At 32.8% G+C, this 19738-nt stretch overlaps 1 long non-coding RNA gene and 1 other non-coding gene across 2 annotated transcripts in view; one reads left to right on the top strand and one right to left on the bottom strand.

The window, feature by feature from the left end:
• LOC101962708 (uncharacterized) overlaps positions 1–19738 on the bottom strand; it is a 221464-nt gene that overhangs the window by 169597 nt on the left and 32129 nt on the right. The window lies entirely within an intron of this gene.
• On the top strand, positions 13416–13489 carry Trnav-cac (transfer RNA valine (anticodon CAC)). The gene has a single exon. It is a non-coding gene; the product is annotated as a tRNA-Val (tRNA).

A 19738-nucleotide genomic window follows, 5' to 3' on the forward strand; every position in this document is an offset into this window, starting at 1 on the left:
GGAGGAGGCTATTTCATTCTTCTACTAGGCCAGTTTTTTTTTTTCCAGATGATGGGATATATGGCAAGACCACTGAATCTGTGGATATAAGTCTATTCCTTCAATTATTTTGCTATATGATGAATTCTCAGTCAGAAGAAGTGTTATATAGAATATCATGACCATGAATATCATGCAGGTATTATCTAAGATCAAGGATACTGGTGTTGGCAGGGGAAGTAATTCTATTTTCAGAAAACATGTCTTATTTCAATGAGGACAATATCTTTACCCGCTCCATGACAGAAGTAGTCAGTCAGTTACCAGTCAGAGCCAAGTTGGCTGGCTCTCTTCAGAGACTTAGTGTTTTCTTTAATGTTGGCATGATATATAATGGGAGAGTAGTGGTAACCAGATCAGCCTTAGAGAGGGGAAGTTATTAAGTGCTTGCTTGCTGAGCTAACATTCCTGCAACTATGACCACTTCTAACTGATTAAGTACCAGAGTAACTAGGGAAAGAGGTTGTCTGACATCCAAGCAAGAATATATAAATTTACTCACCTAATTATTGAGTGGTCTCTGCAGTGAATGATTTTTCATGAGCATTTTTGTGGGACATAAGTATCTTCATAACTATTCTGAAAGGCACACCTACATAACTCTTCCCCAGATTTCCTGGTCTAATTTTACAATCCTAATTCATTCCAAGACTCTTATCATCTGATAAAACCATTGGCAAATTTTCATAAATCAGTGTAGATCTTATAGTCTTAATTGTGTCCCCCTAAGACCTCACAGTGTAACAATATTTGGACATAGAATCTCTTGTAAGGTAACAAGGATAAAATGGTGTCATATGGATAGACTTTAATCTAGTTGTCTGGTATCCTCATAAGAAGAGATTAAGACAGACACACATAGAGGAAGGACCATATAAAGGCAAAAGGAGAAGATGACTTCCTACAAGGTAAAGAGAGAGACCTTAGAAGAAACCAATCCTAGTGACACCTTGATTTTGGACTTCTAGTCTCCAGAATTATAAAGAAATAAATTTCTGTTCTTTAAACTCTCCAGTCTATAATATTTTGTTGTGGCAGCCTTGATAAACTAATATAATGTACTTCTACCCACCTCTCAAATTAGAAACAAAATGGACAGCTTAAATTTCTGCTCACCAGAAAGTTTGCCTTTCATCAAATATTCCTGTAGGTCAAAATGTTATAATTACCACTATATTTCTGCTGCCTCTTACAATAAATAGGCCAACCTGCTTTTGGAAATTAATTCTGCCATTTGACCTAAGGAGGACAGTCACTACAGAGCTGATCAAGAATGCAGGTGCTTCACTCTCTAATGTACCTCTCTAAGGCTTTATAAAGTAAGTGTCCTCTGGACTGTCTCAGGAGATGTAGTTAGGCAATGGCTATGAATGACATGCACGACAAATATACTACAATATTTTTTATCTTATCTCCATAAGCTCTTGGTTTCTAGTGTTCCAAAGACATTCTGGTATATTTCCCTTGATATATATATATATGACCACTGAGTGTAACTTTCAGCTAACCAATCGAGAAAACTGTTGCAATCACTTCCAGTGAATGTACTAGACTAATGTTGAGGCTGAAATCAAGTCAAGATGGCGCCTGGCACTTTGCCAGGAGGAGTGGTCTGTGAAGCAACACCAGGGAGCCATTAAGATGCTGAGGATTCCTTATTGGTTGACTGCTGTATCTATTTCATGTTAATTTAGTTAAGCTGTGTGTATTTAGTTAAGTATATATACCTCTGCTGTCCAGCAGAGAATCGGCTCCTGCTATCTCAGGTGCCCGCTACTTTGAGTTCTTGCTCAGTTCCTGCTGAGTTCACTTGCAATAAGGTAGTTCCCCATTCAACCTTCAAGTTGCTTGTCACTTCTCGGTTATTTAACCCAGCCGGACTACAGCAGACTAATGCACTACATTCAGAATTTTCGGTAAGTGCACCCACATCAACAAAGGTGGTCCAAGGAAATGTTATATTACATCCTCCTGACCCAATGTCCTTGTAATTCATTCTGTCATATATTCCCTAGATTTCTCCTATATAAATTAGCAAATTTTTCAGGTCTCTTGGTATATAAACTGTTTCTTCCTAGGTGAAACTTTGTACTCACACTTGTGAAGCACACTGAGCTATGACCCTAGTAATGGGTCTAGTGACAAAAAACAATGGTTGGGCTAGGTCTTAAGGATATGGACATGCTCTTGCAATGCAATGACCCTGGGTAATATTACTGCAAGGTTTTCAAGCAGGGCAAGACTAGTCTTCTCAGATGTGGAAAGGCAAGCTGGTTCCACTAACAATACCTCTATTTCAAGTTTCAGAGTCGCACATCTTCCAGCTGACACCCTACATGACATAGGACAGACTGGACTAGCCTGTGAATTAAACTTACATTAGAATTTTGTCATCTGTATAATTAAATTGGGTTTTTATTTCCAGCAATAATAGTGTCATTTCTGTGAGAAATAAGAGATGATTTTAAGGATACCTTAGAAGTCCTCGGGTCCTTTGACCACATTTTGAAATATGAGTTAAAAATCACACTTTTTGCTTTCTGCAAATCTTCCAGTTCATTGGGAAGAAGAATTCATCCCACAACAATGTCCTTTAAGTCATTAATATAGTTATAATACTCAAGTGCAGCAACTACTTAGGCTCTTAAATTACTTATTTTAGAAGGTTCTTAATTAATTATAGGTGGTTATTTGATTAATTTTGATGCTACAAGCTATAGATTACTAAAATCTCATATCCTATTGATACAGAGCATAGTATTTCATTCAGCTCCAACCACAAGTCCAAAGCAATCATTGAATCCCATCTTTGTAAAATATTCTGATAACTATTCTACTTTATTTATATTTTATTTAGTTTATTTACAAATTATTTCCTAATTTGTAAAATGTGTTTGTTAGCCATAATTGTATAGGAAAGGATGGATAATCAATAATAAATTTTAAAATATTTCAAAATGTGAAAAACTTCTTGGGAATCACTAGAAAAGTATCTTTGTTTCCTCATAGTAAATCTGTAATAGTGATTGGAAACTAACACATAAGTAAACCTAATGTTTATTTCAAACCAACAATTGTATGCTGTCTCTCAAGGAATACATACATAGCTAAGACTGACTTATTTCCAATTTTATATATGTATTAAAAGCAACTCACATGCGCTAAACTATATTCCCCAGGAAAAAAAGAACATCTTTATTTCAACCTGAATTTTGTATACATTCTTTTTGAAAATCCTAAAGATATAATTATTTAGAAAAAGGAAAAGTGCCTCATACTTTCTCTAGTTGTCAAATTATAGTAATAGGTTTTTATTGTTATTTTGCTTCTCCATGATTCTTCCTGGTATATGTGGAGAAAAAAGAGAATTATCTAGAACTTAACTATATTAAGTAGTAAGAACTCATTCTGGAACTACATCTTTTAAGCACAAAGTAAGGTGTCAATATAGAGGAATGCTTTTCTCAATTTAAACACAAGGAAAGCTGATCTCTTTTCAACATGCAGAACTTGTCCTAGAATGTGGACATTGGTTAAGTCACAGTATCTACAAAATGTTTCATGGAATATGACTCAGCCAATTAAATGAGTAATGGACAAACTTTTTCAATCATCACCCAAGTAGAAAACAATAGTTAATACCTCACTTCTCAATTGACGTTTTTATTATATTAAGCTATATGTTGTACCAAGTTCAATACTGACCATAATAGCAGAATTAAAACATTAGAAAATAAAGGACCCATTTAGAAAACAAAATTAAGTGGTAGAAATAATTGTATGAAAATTATATAGTTGAGTGGTTGAATTACATAGTCAGGTAGTTGAACTGTGGCTGCCAGTTTGTTTAGTGCCCAGGTTTTTTCTTAAATCAGGAATTTCAGGAGGTGAGTTCCAACACTGATTTTTTCTTAAAATTTTTTCTACTAGTTCTAGTGCATTGCTAGGGTTGAGAATTACTGTTTTAGGCCTGTGTGTATTAACCTTAATAAAAAAAAGTTTTACTATTTCCTCAAAGACTTATTTGAGAGATTAACAGTTGAAAAATTAAATGACAATTGGAATTATTCTATAATAAAAAGCTTCAGGTGAATATACTATCAGTCAATTTATCCTGTAAGATTTGAGAAACAACTGTTGCAATTAAAATTGAAATTTGATCTTCACTAATATCAATCTACTCTTGTTGGTTATTTCCTTTCTTTTGTGCTTTTACTGATAACATATTTTTTCTTAGTGATTCATATATTCTAAAAAGTTTGGTTAACATTCAATTATAATGAGTACTGTGTGAATTACAATTCTATAATTATTTTTATACATTTATAAGGGTTTTCTAGAGAATCATAAGAGTAACATTCAGTAGTTGAAAAGACAATGTATTTCACATGTAAATATTGTCACACATGAAACAGAGTTAAATAAATGTAAAATGGAAATAATTTATGATATTCTCAAAACATATTTGTAACTTCTGTATAGTCCCCTTACAAAGAATGAATATAACTCATTTCATCCTTATAAAGAAGGATTTCTCTAAAAAGTGTTTTGTAAAATGGAAAGTAGACTAAAGATATAGCTCAGTGGTAGATCACTTGTTCAGCATACTTGGGGCCCTGAGTTCAGTTCCTATCACCACAAAATAAATAAATAAATAGAATCTTTTTAAAAAGGAATACAACTACAGTTTATGGATAACTCATTTTAAAACTGGAATCACACTTTGATATTCCAAAAATTAAAACATTAACTTTTTAATATATTAAAATATTAACTACTAACTATAAAATGTTTGTGACATTACTCAATGAAAAATTGTAAGATTTCAACTGTAACATTTGTGAAAATTCAAGAATTACTATATCTTCATGAAACTTCTAAAACTTAGATGTGAACATTTCTACTTGAGTCTGAGTCAATAAAACTCCTGTCATGAAGTTGTAATTGAATCTTCATTGGCTCCATCATCTGCCACAAAGTAAATCAGACTGACCCCAAGATTGTTTTGTGCTTGATTGGCCTTGACTCCTGATTACTATCACAGGAGTAACAAACAAGGCTGGCTATAGAAACAGAATTTTGTTTTGTGATACTTTTCCAAGGATAAAAAGATCAATTGCTTCCCAAAGTTTCCCCTACTGATTACCTGAAGTTCTGTAATTAAAAACCGACCTCATAAGTTATCGTGAGGATTAAATGAGTTAATGTTTATAAAACACACACACACAACAGAGAGTGAAAGATTGTTAAGTGAAACAATTTTCATTCCTTTAACCTATAACATGTCTTAAGAAATAAGATATTGCTATGGTTTGAATATGTGTCCCTCCAAAATTCATATGTTGTAACTTAATCCCCAAAGTAGTAGTATTAAGAGGGACCTTTGGGGAAATTATTGTCATAAGGGCTTTTTGATCTTGTGAATGGAATTAATGTCCTTATAAAAGGCTACAGAGAGCTACTTTGTACTTCCAATCCTTTTCCTCTTCACCTTTTCCACTATATGGAGACACCCCAAGAAGACAACCATTGATGGAACAGGCTATCAGATGTTAAATCTGATGGCCTTTGGATTTTGTACATCTCAGCCTCCAAAACTATGAGAAATAAATTACTATTTCATATAAATGCTCCAATCTAAGGAATTTTTTGTAGCAGCAGGAATGAACTAAGACAGACGTTAAAACAGAGAGATTTTTTTACCTAGTGAATTAATTTCTTTCAATCCAGTTCTCAGAACAAGGACTAATAGGGCTGAATTGGGGAAGAAAAGAAAAAATTGTGACTCTCTAAGGAGGAAGAGTTGTGGGAAGAGTAAAAGTTGTGTGAAGGTAAAAAGCTCAGAAGGCAGAGGATCTATTAATAAAAGACAAGAAACAAACTCCTCTTCCTTCACAATTTTTTTCCATTGTTAATTTGCCTTCCATACAATTAGGCAATGTCAAACTGCAACAGTATAGTCCACTTAGCTCTTCTGTAGAACACGCACAACCACATTCATTTTGGTGCCTAAATTCGGAAGCTTACAGGAAAAAATGTTAATGTATATTTGATTGAGGTAATGCTTAAGTGACAAATGTAGGTTATGTTAATTTGAGCTTATTTTCATCATCAAGACACTTCTACCCAAACATTTCAACATGAGGTAAAGAAAACTGTCACTTATTTGAGTTATGTTTAGATAGCCATAGCATCACATATAACAAACATAATTTCAACACCATTTTGTTTCTGTGAAGTTAACAATAAAATTTTACATATAAAAGTGGTCATTTTTGTTAAGAAATTCAATTACTGAATTAATCATAAATGTAGATTTAATTTATAAATATGTATGAAAATATGTACCTACATGTATCACAGCATTGGAATGCAAAATGAAATATTTAATTCATTTTGCAGGTGTTAGTTTGACCCCCTGCACATACACACATTCACTGTTCTCCTACTTTTTCCCTTGAATGGTCTGCTACTTTGATAATTTGTGAATTCAAAGTACTGACATTTTTGCTAACTTGAAGTCTTTCTTAAGTATTGAGATAGACAAGTCATACTCTAGTTGGAGTTTTGTGGTGTTTTTTTTTTCCTTTTGGTTTTGTTGTTTGTTTGTTTTGTTTTGCTCTGTTTTGTTTTCTGGTACTGGGAATTTTTAAACCCAAGGGTGCTTAACCACTGAGCCACATTCCCAGCCCTTTTTATATTTTATTTAGAGATAGGGTCTCATTAAGTTGCTGAGGCTGGCTTGAACTCACAATCCTCCTGCCTCAGTCTCCCTAGCCTGGAGCTTTTTGTTTATTTCATATAAACTTATCCTGACACTTGATTTTATTATATCTAAGCATTTCTCCTTTTGCCCTTTCTCTTCTTTTCTTGTATTAAGTAACTTCTCCAAGCCTCACTTTCTGCTTCTGAGAACAGCAACATTTTTAGGGAGATTAAGTGAAATAATGTACATAAAGCACTCAGCAGAGTAGCTTCATGTGGTTTTAATAATTATTTATTTTCTTCTTATCTTTCTTAGTCTTCTCAGTTCTAGAACAGTCAGAATAATTGTAACGTTTGAGAAAAAGAGTGTTCCCTCAATCACAACCTTAGTTCATTCTTCAATTTAGTTATCAATTAATGATATATTTGATGTTCAGAATTTTATTTATAATATGCTCTTGAGGGAACTCAAGACATGCACCTAACTACATAATGCTCCACCTACATTCTACTAAGGTAGACAATTCATGGTAGGACAATTGCAAATTCTCCCTTTGGCAGCCGTAGTTGCTCTTTGATAAATGATCAAAACCAAAAGCTAATTATAAAAATTGATGGTTTTGCAGAATGTCTGATTTAACATAAACTTTGTTGGAGTATAAACAGTAAGTATTAAGGGTGTTTATACAGAATATCAATTACTAATCTTTCTGTCAATAGAAAGAGGGACGGATTGGATACTAGGCTACTGGGTTGCTGGGTTGCTGATCTTGTTGAGACTGTGGAAGTCTATTGGTTATAGAGATGGAGTAGCATCTCCTGATTCCATAAGAACACTCTATCCTGACATTTTTAACTAATTCATAAGTACGTGGAAGTTGACAAGAAGGTTATTGATTATAGTTCAAGTTAAAATTTTGACACTAGCTAATTTTTTAAAAATATATTTTTAGTTGTACTTGGACACAATATCTTTATTTATTTTTAGTGGTGCTGAGGATCAAACCCAGTGCCTCACACATGCAAGGCGGTAGCTCTATTCACCAGCCCCAGCCCAGAGACTAACTAATTTAAAGCAAGTGAATAAACCACTAACTATTTGGCATATTGAAAGCTAGTCAAGTACATGGGGGAGAAGTTCATAAACTAACCCATAATTTGTAAACTTTCTGTGTTCACTACAGTGTTTATGAAATTCCATGAGGCAAAAATGAATACCTCTTAGGGGTTATGGGTAACTGCCCATAACTTTTTCCTTTAAGTCTCTCAAATGTGAATTTCTCACACACACACACACACACACACACACACACAATCACAATATTAATTCACTGTGCCTAATTTTCACTAACAATAACCAATATTCTGAAATATGTGATTTATGTTTAAATTTGATCTTTGCATACTTTTGGCATTGTAGTTTACATATAAAGTTGTGAAATAATAGGAAAATGCTCTTGAGTCCAGTATACGTATAATTTGAGAAACTTACATATAAGCAAAATAATTTTAATTTTAAAAATTTCCCAACCCCAAGAAATTACTAGTTAACTCTGGAGAGGAGAACTTAGGGAACTAGGAAGCTTATTTTTTACCATGTTATCTCTGTCCTACTTTGAACTTTTTTTTAAAAAAGCCCAAGTATTCCTATTTTTTAATCGATGAATTTAAAATTGATAAATAATAGTTTCAAATCTGAATGTGAATTCCTAAAACTACATTAAGAACATAGGATTAGAAATACCAATATTTCTCAAAACTATGAAATAGACAATTAAGAAATGCCTTGAAAAGGCAATTTTTATTTCATAAATTTTAAAAAAGTTAGATGTTTAATGAAAACATCATTATCAGATATGAAAAAGAACAATCCTTGGGCTGGGAATGTAACTCAGTGTTACAGCAACATGCACCAGGCCCTGGGTTCAATAACTAGCACTGCCAAAAATTTAAAAAGAACTATCCTTTGTCTCAATAAATAAATATAAAGAACAGTAATGCAAAAATAAATTAAAAAATATATAAAGAACAATGAATTGATGTCCCAAACCCTTACTTTCTTGTTTTTATTACTTTAATGGTTAACCAAAATGTTTATCCCCAGTTTCAATCACTACTCTTGAGTAAGTATTCTCCAATCAATCAATATCTGTGATATACTTCAAAAATATTAATTTCTATATATGTGCCTAATATTAGTGGCAGTGTTATTTTATTAAATACTTTATCACGGTGAAGTTCAAAAGTATTCACCAACTTACATTTATTTTATTTTATTTTATTTTTATATTTATTATTTAGTAATCAGCGGGTACAGCATCTTTGTTTGTATGTGGTGCTGAGGATCGAACCCGGGCCGCACGCATGCCAGGCCAGCGCGCCACCGCTTGAGCCACATCCCCAGCCCCATATTTATTTTTTTTTAAAGTCCTTTTTTTAAAATGGATGCTTACATAAATAAATAAATAATAAAATATTTTTAAAAAATGGATGCTTAAGTTATTAGTCCAAATATGTAGGTAAGAAATTACTTCCTATGGGTTTTTTTTTTTTTTTTTGCTTTAAATTTGGATACATAATTATGGAAGTAAAGCATGCAATTCAAGCGTCACATTCATGTCAGTGTTTTGTTCTCTATTCTTCTGTATTTTATCATCCTGAATGAAAAACTAAAGCAATCAAGTCAAGATTTTGTTTCTATTAAACCCCAACATGTTCATTAATCTTACATAAATTAACAGACAAGTCTATCTCCCTAAAAATATAAGTTTTATGTTTTTGTGTGTAATGGTGCCACTTTCAACATCATTTTCTCAAGTAACTCTTGCTTGACCAATCTAAAGTAACTCCAATGGTATGTTTTGCCACAGCACTTATAATTATCTGATTTTTTAATTTTTTTTTCTTTATTACTTGTTCATTAAATATCTTTCCTCTTTAAATCATAGATTCCAGGGCTGGGGTTATGGCTCAGAAGTAGAGCTCTCACCTAGCATGTATGAGACACTGGGTTTGATCCTCAGCACCACATAATAAAATAAAATAAAATAAAGGTATTGTGTCCACCTATAACTAAAGACAAGTAGATAAATATTTTTTTTTAAAAATTATAGATTCCATAATCAGAACAGTAGGACCAAAATAGTGCCAGGCCTTATTAAATCAATATTTACTGGAAGCAAAAATGTTTTATTTTTCTAAAAGAAATGTGTGTGAGCATATATTGGATAACTTGATAATCATTTTAAGTTAAATGTTTATGATGCATTAAATTCTAACTATTTCTAGAATTATAAGAACACTCACCTCATCTCTCTCCCTTTCTGTCACCATAACATGATCTTAAGAATGACAAACTATAGGCTTTTTGAGAGGAGTCTATTTGTGTCAATAATTGAACACACACTAACAGTCAAAATTTATTTCAAAAGAGAATTACTAAGTCAGGCACAGTGGCCCACAGCTGTAATTCAGCTATTCAGAAGGCTGAGACAGAAGGATCCTGTCTCAAAACTAAAGACCCTGTCTCAAAATAAAAAATAAAAAGGGCTGGAGGTGTAGCTCAGTGGTAAAATATCTGCTTCACAAACAGGAGGCCCTAGGTTAGATCCCCATTACCACAAAAAAATAAATAAGAAATAAGAATTATGATATTGATTTACTGGTTTTCCAGATATAAGCTAATTTATGAATGACACATGCTTATTCCTTCCATCAGTTTCAGAATTGGTGTGTTGGCTTGCTATTCTCTGTTCTCTACACCTTTTCCTTGGCAAACTCAGTGTATTTTATGCCTTTAATCTACCTCAAATCTCTAATTATGCCCTCTCAAATAGAATATCATCCCTACATCTAGATTTCCTAATTATGTAACACTGTAAACTCAACCCTTATGATATGAGTTGGCCAGTTTTCTTCCGCCCCACACACTTATTTCCTGGAGCCAATCAGGCAGTACTAAGGTAACTAAGTGCTAGCACTTGGATCTGGAATATACTCTGTGTTGGATGCTTGATCCTTAGGATAATGCTATTAGAAGATGGTGGAAGTCTCTTGAAGCCAGGGCCTAGAGGGAGGTTTTAGGATCACTGTGGTCAATCCCTCCATGGGAATTGTGGGTCAATGGTCTCTTTCTCTTGCTTTTTTGATTCCTGGTTATAATGAGGTGAGCAGCTTGCTTCACCACAAACTCCCACCACGATGGCTACCTCACCACAGGACTAAAAGGAATGAGTCAATCCAGCCATGACTAAAAACTCCAAAAGTGTAAACCAAAAGAAAACTTTCCTTGGGAGTGGGGTTATGGCTCAGTGGTAGAGCAATTGCCTAGCATGCCTGAGGCACTAGGTTTGATCCACAGCACCACATAAAAATAGACAAATAAAATAAATGTATTGTGTCCATCTACAAAATATGTATGAAAGAAATCTTTCCTCTTTTAAAGTCAGTTCATCTCAGGTATTTGTTATAGTAATAGAAAACTAATATAACACACTAAACCAAAACTTATGAGTCAAAAACCATGTTATTCATGTATGTGTGAGTGTATGTGTGTTGTAAATGGACACAATACCTTTATTTTATTTTTATGTGGTGCTGCCAATCAAACCCCAGGCCCATATTATTCTTTTTTAAATGTCTTTAGCACGTGTCTTTCCTTCCCAAATTCAGGTTTCATTACAATCTCAGAGTATTACAGTCTCAAATTGGTTTTCCTTAGTCCATACTAAGTCCACATTGGCCCACCTGAATGTTGACAGTGGATGCTTCTTTAAAGGCTATTTCCCTCATTTTATAAATGTGTCATATTTTGTTTTATAAACATCTCTCAAATCTGTCTGCCTCTCTTTGCTTTCATACCACCCTAGTCCAAACCAGAACCACTTCTTAACTATTACCACAGCTTCAAAATTAGTTTCCCTCACCCATTCTTGCCTTTATCCAATTTAGATAGATAGATCTATATAGATATCTATAGATATGCCTATGTCTTTAGGCATATCTATAGATATAGGATTATCTATAAATATCTATATAGATCTATCTATCTAAATAGATATGCCTGTATCTATAGATATATCTAGATCTATAGATTTCTGTCTAGATATATAGATATATACATATATAGGTAATTCTAGATATCTAGATATATATCATGCAGAAAAAATGATGGGTTTTAACTATAAATTCAAACATACAGGTCAATGCCTTGCTTAAAATCATTCAGTGACTTTTCACCATACTTAGATCAAAGACCAAAATCCTACAAAATCTGCCTACTACTCTAACCTCATCTTGAGCTATCCTACCTGATTTTTATGTATTTCTGTATTCTAATCACACTGATCTTGAAGTTTCCCAACATGTATGTTTCCTTCTATCTTGGGTGATAAATGTTGTATTCTTATCTATAAATTTCTGCCTGTCCCCCTAACTTTTACTCAAACATCTTCTACTTCTCCTTTTTTTATTTACTAATTTTTTTGTAATGAGGATTGAACCCAAGGATGCTTTACCACTGAACTACATCCTTGGCCCATTGTACTTTTTATTTTGAGAGAAGGTCTCAATCTCACTAAGTTACTGAGGGTCTTACTACAATTCTGAGGTTGGTCTCCAACTTTTGATCCTCCTGCCTCAGCCTCCCAAGTCACTAGGATTATGCTTGAGCACCACTACACTAGACTCTACTTCTTCTTTAGTTCAAATTGTTGAACTTTACCTCTGAAGGAAAGATTTCTAATCTTGCTTTTTGTCCCGGACTTGCCCCCATACTTCTCTATTGCAGAACTGATCATTGCCATTATTATTCAATTGTGTAATTTGCTGTTTAAAGTCTGGTTTCCCTTCTAGAACATAAATTTCATAATGTTAAGTATGTATTGAGGGCTGGGGATGTGGCTCAAGCGGTAGCGCGCTCGCCTGGCATGCGTGCGGCCCGGGTTCGATCCTCAGCACCACATACCAACAAAGATGTTGTGTCCACCGAAAAACTGAAAAATAAATATTAAAAAAATTCTCTCTCTCTCTCTCCCTTCTCTCTCATTCTCTCTTTAAAAAAAAAAAAAGTATGTATTGATTTGGTTCACCAGTATTCTATCAGTGCTTAGCACACTACTGTGCACATAATAGATGCTCAATTAATATTTGTTAAATATAACAAAGAAAAATCCAAAGTAATGATCCATAATTTTCATCATTGTGTCTATCTCCAATGGCCAAGTTTCAAGAATATAAATAATCTGGCCTGATTCCATCTTCTACAAATATTAATCACCATTACTAAATATAAAATTCTCTTCTCTCAAAAACATGCTCAACTCATTCATGCATCCAGGTCATCATCAATCATTTTGTTTTTCTGGCCCATAAAGCTCTTACTTCTATCTGTCTTAACTCTTTCAGAGCCAAATTCAAAGCTGCAAATATCATTTTTCTCTACATGGGTCACTTTACTGTGGATTTCTGTAATGCCATTAATAAGTGTCGCACAATTTAATGTTATCTTATCTTGTTCACTAAATATTCATATTTACTAATTTAGTCTTGCCAACCCAATCTTAAGTTTCTTAAAGTTAGCATCATTTCTTATATGCTTTTCTAAGTCTTCTTTCAAAGATTTGTATCTACCAAGTCTATACTGTCAAACACATAAACACCACCTTATGGACTGGGGATGTAGCTCAGTTGGTAGAGTGCTTGCCTCACATGCACAAGGCCCTGGGTTCAATCCCCAGCACCACAAAAAAAAAAAAAAGAAAAGAAAAAAGAAAGAAAAAAGAAAAAAACCACCTCATTCTGTACTTTCTTACAAAGTACATAATACTGACTGGTTAATAGATTTTTGTGTTAGCCTGGAAATTATTATTTGATTTCCACCTATTTAGCTCTACTTTTAATACAAGAGGGAGCAGTATAATCACTTGTATATTGGAAGTTTTCTTCTGTAATTAAAGGTCAAAAGCAATTCATATAAAATATTTCATCTGAATGTTCTGCTTTGTGTTATGATAAATTCTGTTGACAAAACCAGTTTGGATCTAGATTTTATCAAAGTCCAGTCAGTCATGATGTTCAAGATAGTTGATTTGTAAAGCCCATTATATCTCCCAGGTAACCATTTGGTGTCTTTTTGTACCAAAACAGAATCTACTGCAGCTTCCAAATGCATTTATAGACTAAAATAGTTCATTAATAATCTTGAAAGAGTTCTTAGGAGGCAATCAAAACTTTAACCCAACTTCCAAATTAACAACATTATTTCTCAATGGTCACAAAGAGAAGGCTGAACTTTTTTATAACTCATTTTTCTACTACCTGGTCTTGTGAACATATTTGCTTGTTCTTATTAACAAGTCCCTGTTGCTTATTTTCTAAGAACTTTAGAACCTTATGATAGTATCATAATAGGAACCTAATAAACATTTCACTTGTTTGAGTTTCCCATCTGACATTTGTCATTTTGAACACATATTACATAAAAATGTGAAAAGACAACTTTTCATTATTGATACAAGATCTTATTATCTTATTATTCTAATTTCTGCATGAGAATATAATCAATGGACTAGGCACAATGGTACACATCTGTAATACCAGCGAATGAAGAGAATGAAACAGGAGGAGAGTAAGTTGAAGGCCAGCTTCAACAACTTAGTGAGACCCTATCTCAAAATAAAAATCAAACAGGACTGGGAATGTAGCTCAGGGGTTAAGCACATCTGGGTTCAACCCCCAATATCAAATAACAATAATGGTAAGAGTAATATCAATATAATGAATGATGTAAATTCTCATGTAGCTCCTCAATTGTAGGTGAGACATCAGAGAGATTAATTTTTAAGTCATGGGAGTACCACTTAGAAATATATTTATACTAATAATTCCTAGTATTATAAGGGAGCTAATGTAGCTTTGAAAAATGATCAAGGAGGTTAGACCAAAAATTCTCTGATCATCATTTCTTTCTCCTGTCATCAGTTCAAACTACAAGCATTTCAGTGCATTCACCAGCAGCATGCTTCTATGAACTAGCCATTTTTATTGAAGTGAAATAAAAACATACAATTACCTGCAAAATACTTTTGTTTGAAATGTTTGTAATACTGTGTTCTAGAATTCAGTTCCCAGGTGTTTCCAGTTAACCTGGCCCTGTTCCATAGCCACTGACTATTCCCCATATGCAGCACAATATCTTTAATAGATATTCTACAAACAGATTCAAAAGTTAGCTTAGAGCTGGGTGTGGTTGTGTACACCCATAGTCCCAACAATTTAAGGCAGGAGAATTGAGAGTTCAAAGCCAGCTTCAGCAAAAGTGAGGCACTAAGCAACTTATGAGACCCTGTCTCTAAATAAAATACAAAATAGGGCTGGAGATGTGGCTTAGTGATTGAGTGCCCCTCAGTTCAATCCCCAGTACCCAGCCTTCCTGAAAAAAAAAAAATCAGCTTAGAGTTTGCTTACAGGCACTCACTCATGCCCAAATGAATCAACAGTATTACTCTATCTAGGAAAGGAAATCTTAGCAAAATTGGGGAGCTTTAAGAGGGCTCCCATGTTGTAGGAACCAGTGTATTTAAATGAATCCCTGTAGGGCAATAGCTATTTCAAAAAGATTAATCCTTTATTTAAGTATATTCATTCTTTCATCATCAACTACTTATTGAGCATCTACTATGTGTCTTATATTGGCCTTTATGCAGCATATTCAGCAGTGAGTAAGATAGGTAATTTCTTTCCTCTACAAACCTTATACATATTCTGATTGCCTGTGCATTGGGAAAGGGTTCAGAGCAAATAAAGAATGATATTGGTTTAAAAGAGGATATAATAAGAAATTGAAGTCAAAATTTTTCAAATTAAAGAATATCCTTCATGAAAGGCACATCAGGAACACACTTTTCTTACACAGCGGACTATGTATGTACATATAATACATTATTTAGCTGCTAACAAGATAAGGTAGGTAGATAAGAGATTCATATCCACCTATTTAATCTAAGCAGTCATTCCAAGATCACACATCCCAAGGTATTCACTGGCCCAAGGTGAACAAAAGAAACACTGTTACAATTCAACAGAGCAGATTACTCATAAAAGTATAATGGTATCTGCTTAATAAATAGGTGGATTTTTATTATACATGTTTATAAGCTAATTACTAAAGATAAGTAACAGAATCAGCAAAATGTTCTATATGAACTTTTTAGTATTTATTCACCAGTTTCAATTGAGAATGTACATATATATATCACTCATCCATCTGCCCTGAACTGTAATTATGCAACTGCTAGGCAAATTCCTTATATAAATAAATAAGACAATAAAGCCCAATGAATATAAATTCTTATATTAGCAAATTTTACATAAATTGCCCATTCCTATATTATATATAGTTTATTCACTCTTCTAAAATTTATTTAGAATCATTTTTATGGCCATTTGTCTACTCACACAAATATGGTAGATAATATAAATATCTGAAAAAAAAATCACTACTATTATAGTAAGTATCAATTCACATTAAAAAAAGATTATATACCAAAATGTTTGAGTATAGCCAAGTTTTTATGTTAATGCATCCTTATATATATGTATGTGTGCCTTTATAAATACTCTCAATTTATTAGAAAAATATACCCTCTTAAAAGCATTTAAATTGCTAAAAAATGATTTTTAAGAAGCATACAATTAATTTGTGATCGTGACAGGTACATGTAGATAGAGAATTAGAGAAAAGCAAAGCTTCTTAAACTAACAGGCTTTTAATGTTACAAATTTGATTTTTCAAGAAATATATGTCATTTATTTTCAAAATGGAATGATAGAAATACTTTCTAGAGTCTACCAATAGTATTTAAAATAAGGTACTCATAACTTTCAAATACTGCTTTTACTAGTCATCATTTGTCATTAAATGTAACTGTATATTTGAGAGCTTTCTAATAATAGCCTTTAATTAAACCAAGGACTGTTAGAGGGTTTCCGTTGCCCTTTGAAGTTCTTAATTATTACTTGTATCCAGTCTTTTATGGTACACTTAAGGTTAAATTAAATAATTTAAATATACCTTGAAGAGAAATATGAAGACTTTTAGCTGTTTTAATTAAATTCTGAATTTCAGGATTTGAAAATAATAACATATGTTTTGATTTTTTTCATGGCCGAATGGTAAAATGCTCGCTATATTAAACAACAACAAAAAAAATGGTAGCTTTTTATGGGACTAATCGCTAAGCAGATGCATGTAAATGAGCTATTTTCTATGCATGGCTTCCAAAAGTGCTAATTAAATAGTTGGTATTCAAGGCTATGCTCGCTCATTGTTTAGTGACACACAAATCCAGCGATGTGTGCCAGCAGACATTTTAAGTTGAATGTTTTCTCCTCTACGGCCTTTGTCATGAAATGGTGGCACCATGATGAGAACACTAGTGTAAGCAAAACATTGAAATATGCTTTAATAATGTTTTAACCATGTAGTGACACTAGTCTAGTTTTCTAATGAATTTTTAATTTCTTTTTTCTTATAAGGGTGGTATGAGTTATCACTGATGCATATTAAATCATATACATGAGTCATTTTCCCTAAATTTGCATAAAATGGCTAAATGCTAATGCACCAAATGGAGCTTACTATACGTGGTACAGCAAATATTCCCTTGAAGATTTTCTGCAATCAATCTCCTGTATTTCATTAGCAACCAGATAAGGTGTGGTCTGCAGAATAAAGAAGAAAAGTGTATAGCTCATGAACTTATGAGGCTTCAGATTTCTATGTGGTGATTAAAGTGGATTCTGCAATTAGAATTTATGTAGGTAAAACACACACATGCTTCCTTTAAAGACACAGTGCAACAAGAGTTCTGAGTAGAGCTTTGCAATGTTAAACAATGAAAAGGCACCATTCAGTTATTGTAGTTCTGTATTCACAATTAAATGAAGGAAAGCCATACCTGACATTTAGGATCATTTTTTTTGGTACAACCTTTACTTGAATTAAAAAAGAATTTTAAAAAATAACTGCAGATGAAATGTCTTATTTCCTAACTTTTCCCTTTTTCCTTGACAAATAATGGTGAGGACATTTTTGCACTAATGTTTAACATTTAGAAGAAAATTTTTTTTCTATCACCAAAATACTCTCACTGAACTGGCATTAAGATCACATGCCATAAAAAGTGAATCAGGATATAAGTTTTATTGGGCAAACCAAAAATGTTTACATGAAGGATAAACTTGCTACTTACTCCACCCATCAACTTTTTTCTTATCCCCCCAATGTTTTCACCATCTGGAATATTTTTAACCTGAAAAAATTGGGGATGGGGATGGCTATTTAAAAATCAATGTATCCTTTGCCCTACAGTTATTTTGAATTAGTCTTGATAAATAATTAAGGAATGCATAATATATTATTTAGATGCCATGGTCTTAAGAATTTGAGTGGTATTTCAAGTACAATTATAGTCATTTATTTATCAGTAGAAAATTTACATAATCACACTTCAAAATCCAGTGGACTGGAGAGATATCAGAAAGACACCCATGAATGTGGTAATGACTCTGAGCATTAGATTAAGTTAATAATGTAGTGATGCATATGATATTCTAATGTCTAGCACTGCAGTATTTGATCACTTAAATGATAAAAGCATAAATATTTTTCTCTTTTCAACTGCATTTTATGCAGAAGCTCTCCTTTAGTATAAAATGCAATTTGAAGAATCAAAATTGAATTAGACAATTTCTAATGTAATAAGCCTAGTTAAGTTTAACTTTTAATAAAGAACACCAAAGTTTTGTCTCCAAAGGCTAAGAAAATAATTTTGTCTTAATAACAATTACTGGCTAACAAAAATATTGTTCACTTCATGTATTTTGAAGTGACAATATAGGCCTTAAGGCTAAAGTCCAGAAAAATGACAGACATTCAAGTCCTTTCTCTTGTCAGTGAGCACAGCATGCAAATGGAGGGATTACCTATTGGAGAGGTAACACACTTTTTGTTAGCTCAGTCATGCTATGGATTCTTCCTTAGCAGCTAGTCCATCTGAGACAAATTTGGCAGAAATATATGCAGTATTTGTACTTTGCTGTTTGAATCACTATTATCCTATGTCATATCTGCAAACTGAGATTTCAGACTATAATTGAGCATGAGTCTTCAGTGTGAAAAACTAAGCTACTCAGCAATTTCTAACTTTATTTAGGAACAGCTGAACTTTTTATTATTTATATTAATCTAAGTACCTATAAATTGTGATAAGTCAATATATAAAGCAATTCAAATGTAAATTCACTACTTAATTCCTATTTCCTTGTGGTCTAAGTATTTTCACTATTAGAACCACTCAAGAGACATATACTACAAATCCTAAAAATGAAGACCTATAACATTATTTTTCTTCCATTCTTGTCAAACCCACTTGCTATGATTAGTCATGGTGATAACTTCATATTCAAAGCTTCTAAACAGTTTTTAAGCTATCCCACAGACAATTCAACATCCTCAACTTCAGATCCCTAATGTCAGCCAATACTAATTTAACTTTGCACATACATCATGTATTTCAAGGATAATTTAATAAATTAAAATAATATATACTTAGCAGCTACTGTATACAAACTGTGTGCTTTTTTAAAATAAGGCCTAATATCTATTATTTGAATTCCTCTCAAAGGCTGTTATATTCATGCAACAGTGTCAGGTACCTTCATAATACTCACTGAATTAAAATTAAGGACTAAGTACACTTCTATTATTACTATACAAGAGATCCAGCCTTGACAGGAAGCAATTCCATGGATTTTGAATTTCAATGATATTAAATCTATTATTATCTTTATGAAGGTATTATCTCCAAATAAATTATAGGAAGTTTTTTCATTAGATCAGTGTTGATAAATACAAAAATTAAATGTTTGAGATATTTATTCTGTGAAAATATTTCTTAATCATACATGTTTGAAACTCTTCCATTCCAGTAAA

Source organism: Ictidomys tridecemlineatus, chromosome 1 (genome assembly GCF_052094955.1).
Source record: "Ictidomys tridecemlineatus isolate mIctTri1 chromosome 1, mIctTri1.hap1, whole genome shotgun sequence".
Classification (NCBI taxonomy): Eukaryota; Metazoa; Chordata; class Mammalia; order Rodentia; family Sciuridae; genus Ictidomys; species Ictidomys tridecemlineatus.